At 51.7% G+C, this 7,314-nt stretch overlaps 1 pseudogene; it reads left to right on the forward strand.

Annotated features, from left to right (window-relative positions):
- Positions 1–511: 511 nt before the first annotated feature.
- Positions 512–5,673, forward strand: LOC134413711 (cell division cycle protein 20 homolog; annotated as a pseudogene).
- The last annotated feature ends 1,641 nt before the right edge of the window (positions 5,674–7,314 follow it).

Consider the following 7,314-nt stretch of genomic DNA (forward strand, 5'->3'; position numbering starts at 1 on the left):
GGCTGCAGTGTAGGTGTGGCCAGTCCATGATTGTCCAAAGAACTCTGCTGAGGGTTCTGCTGCTGCCCAGAGCTTTCACTGGCCTCCTAATTGCTGGGCCTTGTCCTGGGGGGCCCGCTGGGGCTGCAGCCAGTGCTGGCTCCCACTGAGGCTGCCTGGACAAGAGCAGCCCCTGGGGCACAGGGCAGAGGCAAAGCACAGTGGGGAAGAGAAAGAGCAGGGACGAGATTGCCCTTGAAAGGCAGGGAAAGGGAGAATGTCGCTTATCCGAGAGAGCCCCAAAGAGCGGCTGGAAGAGGTGCCGGCTGATCAAGGACCCACGAGGAGCAGAGGGAGGGCGTATCGGCTGACGGAGTGTCCCTAGGAGAGGCTGGGGGGAGTGGGAGTGTGCGTTGGCGGGGAGGAGCGGCCGAAGCGCTTGCATGGTCCGGTGGTGGGGAGGCCGGCGGGGCTGTCGGAGTAGGCTCAGCCCGGCCGGTGGGCACGGCTAACCCCGCCTGCCTGCAGGACCATGGCGCAGTTCCTGTTGGAGGCGGACCTGCACGGGCTGCTGAAGCTGGACACGCTGATCCCGAACGCGCTGCCTGCGCGATGGCAGCGCAAGGCCAAGGAGAGCGGCCCCGGGCCCAGCCCCGTCGGCATGTCGCCCATGAAGCTGGCCAATTGCTCCCACAGCTCCAGCAAGACACCGTCCACGACAGCCGGTGAGCGCCGGCCACCAGCGGCAGAGGTTGAGTGCGGGAGCCTTGCCCAGGCTGCTTGTCCGTAGCCACAGGGCTCTGGGCTCCCTGCCACGCTGTCCTACTGGCTGCTGCTCAGGCAGGAGGAGGTGGGTTGTGCTCCTGACAGCCACCCACCTCCTTGCCAGCATGAGGGGCAGAGCTCTGAGCACTGGGGCTGGCGAGCTGCTGTTCGCCCAGCTGAGCCTTGCTGGCACAGCTGTATGCTAGGATGAGTGTGGGCGGGACTGTCAGCTGACAGCTTTACATCCTGTGATCATTTCTGTATCTTCCCCTTATCTCTGGACTCTGGAATTGTTGCACTAGACCCAAGTGCACACAGTCCCTAACCAACTTGGTGGCAGGGAGGAAAATATAAGTTAGTTGTGACTGGGTGGCATGAGACCTCAGAGTCCTACTTGTCTGGTGGGTGTGATGTGGAAGAGTTTTGGGTTTACTCCCGTGAAAGCTCTAATACAGGCTGTTAAATAGCTGTAAGACAATATTTTCATATGTGAATGCACATAAATCTTGATCCAAAATTCAAAGCACCCCCAAAAAGGCTGGGGGGGATTGCTACATTCCCAACCGCAGCACTATGCAGATGGAGATGGCAAATTTCCTCCTAAGCAAAAAGAATGACCCTGCTGAGGATTCCCCTACCAAGAAGGTGAGCATGTTGCTAGGTTACAATTACTTAAACAACCGCTACTCCTTCCTGCCCCTTTACAGAGCAGTGAACAATAGGTTCTATCAAGTGGGCACACGGGACTGACAAGTCCCAGCCATCACTACTTCCAGCTCTGGGCTTCAGGAGCCCAGGATGCGATTGAAGCTGTAGAGACTGCCATGCACTCTAAGCCTATGCTGCTTCTGGAAGCAAAATTTAGCTTTTGACTAATGAGGTGTTAAAATGTAGCAGGCAACAAAAACACAAAGCTGGAAGCCTATGCAAAGTGAAACTACTGGTGGTAGCTATTCTAGGACAATGTCTCCACCGGGAACACTTCTGGAATGTTTTACACTATGTTCTGAAATCTGTTTATGAAGCATTTGGTCACTTTGTGGCTGTGGCTTTTCCCACTGGTAATAACACTGAATTTGCCATTGTGTGAAAATGTGAGCAGGACAATATATGAAAGTCTGAGGAAAAATTGCTTTGACCTGCCTCTGTGTGACTGACCCTTGCAGCACAGTCAAACATCTTCAGATTCTAAGAGAAAGGGACTTAGGTGTCTGTTTAAATTGCAGTGTGGGAATTGTTTTAAATGCATTGCACTGAGGGTGATTTGTCTCTGTAGGAGCAACAGAAAGCCTGGGCAGTGCATCTGAATGGTTTTGATGTAGAAGAGGCAAAGATCCTTCACCTCAGTGGAAAATTAGAGAATGCTCCAGAAGGTATGATACAGGAGTCTGTGTGAGCTGAATCAGCAGCAGAGATCAGGTCAGGGGAACAGCAACACAGAGGCTCTGTGTGTGGTCACAGGAGAAATCAACTGGTTTCTGAGAGCTGTACAGGCTGGAGTCTCCTTTCTTAAGGTTCCTGAGGTCGAGGGAGGGCGTAACAGTTACAGTGAATTTATTTAGGAGAGGTGCTATGACTGCCAGTTGGTCACCTTTTACAGGGCTTGCAAGGGTCTTCAGGGTGAAGAGAGAGACGAGAATCTTGACCTCATGTTCAGAAGGCTTGATTTATTATTTTATGATATATATTACATTGTTACTATACTAAAAGAAATAGAAGGAAAGTTCTCAGAAGCTAGCTAAGCTAAGAATAGAAAAAGAATGAATAAACAAAGGGCTGTGTTTCAGCAGAGGGTGAGACCCAGCTCTGCTGTGAGTGGTCAGTAAATCCAAACATTCACCCTAGACCAATCACGCATCCACCTGTTGCATTCCACAGCAGCAGATAACCATTGTTTACATTTTGTTGCTGAGGCCACAGCTTCTCAGAAGGGAGAAAAATCCTAAAGAAAGGATTTTTATGAAAAGATGTCAGTGACAGTCACCTGTACTGCAGGTTCCAAACCTTCATGAAGTCTGTAAGAGCACCAAACTCTCTGCACTTTCTAGCTTAAACTGCAACTAAATATAATGGGATTCAAAAACCCAAGTGTTTGTTAAATTTGTTTCCATGAATGAGGAAATTGTAGCTCACCCCTGTTCAGCAGTTCATACTGCCAGTGATTTTAGTGCACTGCAGGCTTGTGAGTGTTTCTCTTATGACTTCATTTTCACTCCAAGGGATTCCTAGGTGGGTGAGCAGCACTCACCTGGGAGGAAACTAACTCAGGTTAACAAACCTTTTCCCCTGCACACAGACTATCAGAATAACCTGAAAGTGCTCTACAGTCAGAAAATGGCACCTGGATTCAGCAGGAAGAAGAGCAGATATATTCCCTTAAAGCCAGAACGGGTCTTGGATGCACCAGAGATGTTCAACGACTACTGTAAGTAGGCTACAGGGTCGAGTGCTGGGCATCCAGAACATTTTGCACTGGATTGCTGTTCCTAGGACAGTGTAACTGGGCTGTCTGTATTATTTTGTGTACCCAGGCTAGCACAGACCCCTTCTGGAGTGTCCCTGTGTGGCCTTACAGGGACAGTGGTCTAGGGCACTGTGTAGGTGCCTTGGAGCAGGGTACCTGGCCCCAGCAGCTGGGCATAGTGACACTCAGAAGGCTGCCCCTCACCTGCACGTGTGTGTGTGCACATGTGCACCCACACCTGCTGCAGCAGCACGGGTGAAGGGCAGGTCTCTCTAGCCAAGCATGGTGTGACCTGCATTTCTCTTTCAAAGGGTAGATCTGACTCTCATAGACTGGAGCTCCCAGAACTTCCTGGCAGTGCTTCTGGATGACACTGTTTATCTGTGGAATCACACTAGTAGGGAGAAAATCCCCCTGCTGCAGATGGAGCATCCAGATGTTTACATTTCCTCTGTGTCATGGATTAAAGATGGAGACTACCTTGCTGTTGGCACAAGTAGTGCTGAGGTTCAGGTGAATGCAAGAGTAAAACTAGAGGTGTTTTCTAGGGATTGACAGAACTGGGGACAAAACCTTGGCTGGCAGAGGAAGGATGCCATGCACCTGACTTGTCTTCCCTGGTGTGGGGTGGAACTGCCCAGTGTGCAAGGCAGGGTTTGGTTTGGGGGTTTTCTGATAAGCAGCGTTACCTTCTGTGCTATAGTCATGAGATACACACTTTCTCTGTTTCCTTACTGAGAAAGCTGAATGCCAGAGCCTGTGCAGTGAGGTTCCTAGGGCATAGAAACAGGATTGGGTTTCTTCTGAAGAACTTTTTGCTTTGCCTCTCCAGCTATGGGACGCTGAGCAGCAGAAACATCTCCGAACCATGACCAGCCATTGTGCCCGTGTGGGAACCCTCAGCTGGAACAGCTACATCCTCTCCAGATAAAGCAGTGGGTCAAGGGCAGTTTCCAGTTGTTGCAAACTCCTATCCATCAATCTATGTTTGGCATGGGTTACGGATGGCAGAGAGAAGTTTGTCCTGGCTTGGGATTCTTACTCAGCCTTATCTGTTGGGGCTGTGAGGAGAAGGCCTCTTTCCTGTCTTGCAATTTGTGCTGAAGTTGTAAAGAGCTTGTGTGGGTGTTTCACTCACACCAACAGACCTGTGTTGCTGGTAACACTGGTTGAAACCCAGTGGCAGGTATAGCAATCTTGCAACAACAAAAATGGATTTGGGTGAAAATGTGCAGCCTGACCCTGCAAGCCTTCTCTTCTCTCTGCAGTGGTGCACGGACTGGGCACATCCATCACCACGATGTCCGAGTGGCTGAGCATCACGTGGCCGCCCTTGCTGGCCACTACCTGGCCAGTGGTGGCAATGACAATCTGGCGAACGTCTGGCCATGCACCCAAGGTGGGGGTGGCGACTTTTCTCCTGTACAGACCTTCACTCAGCACCAGGGTGCTGTCAAGGTGAGCACAGAGCTGCCACGGGCAGATATGTGTGTGCAAGGCAGGCATGCAGCACTGGCTGGGTGCAGGTTGCCTCTTGTATGTTTTAAAATGAGCTCTCCTCTCTCAGGCTGTGGCGTGGTGCCCATGGCAGATGAATGTTCCAGCCACTGGAGGTGGCGCTAGTGACAGACATATCCGCATCTGGAACGTGTGTTCTGGCGCCCACCTCAGTGCTGTTGATACCCTTTCCCAGGTGAGAGATGAACATCAGCTTGGAGACAAACACCTTCTGGCAGCACACCTCCACAGAGCTGCTGGCTCCTCAGGCCCAGAGGCACAGGGAAGGAGGGGGACAATGCTTGCCTCCAAGTGGTGAGCATCAGCACAAGCACCTTGTCTCACCTGTGTTACTGCTTCTTTGCAGGTGACTTCTATCCTATGGTCAACAAACTACAAGGAACTCATTTCAGGCCATGGCTTTGCACAGAATCAGCTGGTTATATGGAAGTATCCAACAATGACCAACGTTGCAGAGCTGCAAGGTAGGTGGACAGGGCCTGGGTGGGGGCTGTCAGAGGTTGAAGACAGCTGCACTCCTTGGTTGGAGCCTGCAGCATCACTGATACAGGACAGTATCTGGGGCCAAGCTGCTAGGAGTAAAGCATGCCCACAGGGCTGTGGAAGAGATAGCATTGATCCAAGTGTATGCTTGGGGTCTGAAATCATGCTGCCACAGCCACTGGGGAGACAGCTATGCAAGCTGGCAGGGCTCATGGGAACATACAGGAGTAAATGTGCATGTGCTGATCAGCTCAGCCCTGATTGCACATTCCTTCTCCTCCTCAGGTCATACTGATAGAATCTTGAACCTGACCATGAGCCCTGATGGTACAGCAGTGGCCTCAGCAGCTGCTGATGAAACACTGCAGATCTGCCGCTGTTTTGAGATGTATCCCATAAAGAAGAAGAAGAAGGAGAAGGCAAACAGTGCCAAAAGCAGTATTCTTCACCAGAGCGTCCGCTGAGAGCATGGGATTGTTGTGGGGAGGGGGATATTTGGTTTACACACTGTGCAGTATTTTAAATGTTAATGAACTGCTTAACTTGACTTTTTCTTAATGGAGTCTGATGGAAGAAAAAGCCATGGCTCCTAAACCCTAGTCCTTCTCCCTGAGGCTGGGGATCTGGGCAAGGAGTGGAGACCTAGGAATTAAGGGCCAGTTTACAGGCCCCTGAGCTTAGCACAGCCTAGCAGAAGGATGCTGTGCAAGGGCTGTACTTCTGTTTCTGTCCCAGCTAAGATAGATATGTCACCTGCCCCATCTAGATGCTGACTACAAGCACAGCAGCTCCACCACAGGCTCAACTGAAAGCACAGCATGGCTGTGGCCTCAGTTTGTGTTGTCCTGGCCAGTCTCACAAGCCCAGGGACACCTTCCTATGGCTCTGCAGGCAGATCTCAGTTTGTCTTGTTAGCTACAGGCAGCCATCACTGCCTGCCTATGGTGCTGGAGTAGAATAGCTGTTGAAAAAAAAAAGGAGGGAGGGAAATATAGAGCAACAGCTGTAATCACCCCAAAGGCTGGAAAGGGGCTGGCTCTGGCATAAAGCCTGATGCAAAACAAAACGTTGGCTTAGACAGCCACAGCCAGCCTGGGCGTCATGCAAGAGCCACGCAAAGCACCACCAACCCTGTGCTCAGCCTTCAGTCACGTATTCTTCCAACAACTCTGATCTCCCTTCCCCTCCTGCTGACAGGAGGCCCTGGTGCCTCACTGAGGCTTCATGCAGGGGAGCAAGCACCAGGGCTCAGCTGACATTTATTGGAGCTTGACTCCCCTACACTTGGAAAAATGCCTTTTTTCCAGGCTGAACTGTGCTGGAGCAAGTTGCAGGAAATATATTTGAGCCCTCACCTGACCAACAACCAGCTCAGCCATGATGCTTTGCACGGTGGAGCTGCAGTGTCTGAGGCTGTGGGGCTGCACCAGACCCATCAAGCCTGTCCTTCAGCTGCACCAGCATTGCCAGGGGCTGCTGGGGACACTGCACAGCTGATAAGCACCTTGGCCTGTACAAAGCAGCTCCACCAAGCCTGTGCCTCCCATCAGCCCTCAGTGATTAGCCGAGGGTGGATTATTAACTATTTTCACCTTTCCCTCAGCACAGTACCACACTGTGCCTAGCACCAGCTCTGCCTCCTGCGCCTCACAGCAGCTGGAACCTTCAAAGGTTCCGACTTGTGCTCTGCCAAGGCCAGTGAGTGTGTAACCACACCCACCAGAGCACCCACACACACACACATAAAGCTGATATGGGGGGCACAGTCTCAAAAAACAGCCACTGAGCCAGCACCTTCCCAGCAGTGCTGCTGGTGCATCCCCATTTGGCCACTTGGGAAAAATCAGGAGGTCCAAGGAAGGAGCTCTCCCTCAGACACAAATCCTTGGGCCACAGCTGTCTCTAAAGGGGAAGCAGGCAGGAACCCAGATGCAAGGCTGGGCTCTTCCACAGAGCTGTGCTGTTGTTGTAGGAGCCCTGCCCCACAGCCCTGCACTTGGTGCTGGGAGTTAGCACAGACTTGCCCTGTAGGGCCACAGCTGATTAGGCCTTCCCTGGTCCCTGACCTGGAAGGAAAGCTTTATATGCCAAAAAGTTCCTGTCAT

This window comes from Melospiza melodia, unplaced genomic scaffold, assembly GCF_035770615.1.
Source record: "Melospiza melodia melodia isolate bMelMel2 unplaced genomic scaffold, bMelMel2.pri scaffold_48, whole genome shotgun sequence".
NCBI classification, from domain to species: Eukaryota; Metazoa; Chordata; class Aves; order Passeriformes; family Passerellidae; genus Melospiza; species Melospiza melodia.